This window comes from Mus caroli, chromosome 11 (assembly GCF_900094665.2).
Source record: "Mus caroli chromosome 11, CAROLI_EIJ_v1.1, whole genome shotgun sequence".
Taxonomy (NCBI): domain Eukaryota; kingdom Metazoa; phylum Chordata; class Mammalia; order Rodentia; family Muridae; genus Mus; species Mus caroli.
Window position 1 is genome coordinate 36,026,001 of NC_034580.1, and position 391 is coordinate 36,026,391.

Sequence of the window (391 nt, forward strand, 5' to 3'; positions counted from 1 at the left end):
TTCACAGTGTTTCTGTCACTACTTGAAAGACAATAGGCTTCATTAAGTTGTACTAAGAGATTTTTCTTGACTACATTATGTAAGAACATCTACCCAAGAGAAAGATAGTACTAGCCTTTGTACATAGATATTTTAAAGTGCAAGACCTTTAAAAAATTATACAAAACTTTGCATAGCAAAGTTTCCACTTACCAAAAGGTTAAAAAAAAGACTATAGAATAAAAGACTATAGTTAAATTCAGGGTATCTGATAAAAGGCTAATATACACAATAAATAAAGAACTCTTAAAACAAAACAGCACACTGTTGGTGGGATTGCAGGCTTGTACAACCACTCTGGAAATCAGTCTGGCGGTTTCTCAGAAAATTGGACATGGTACTACCGGAGGAT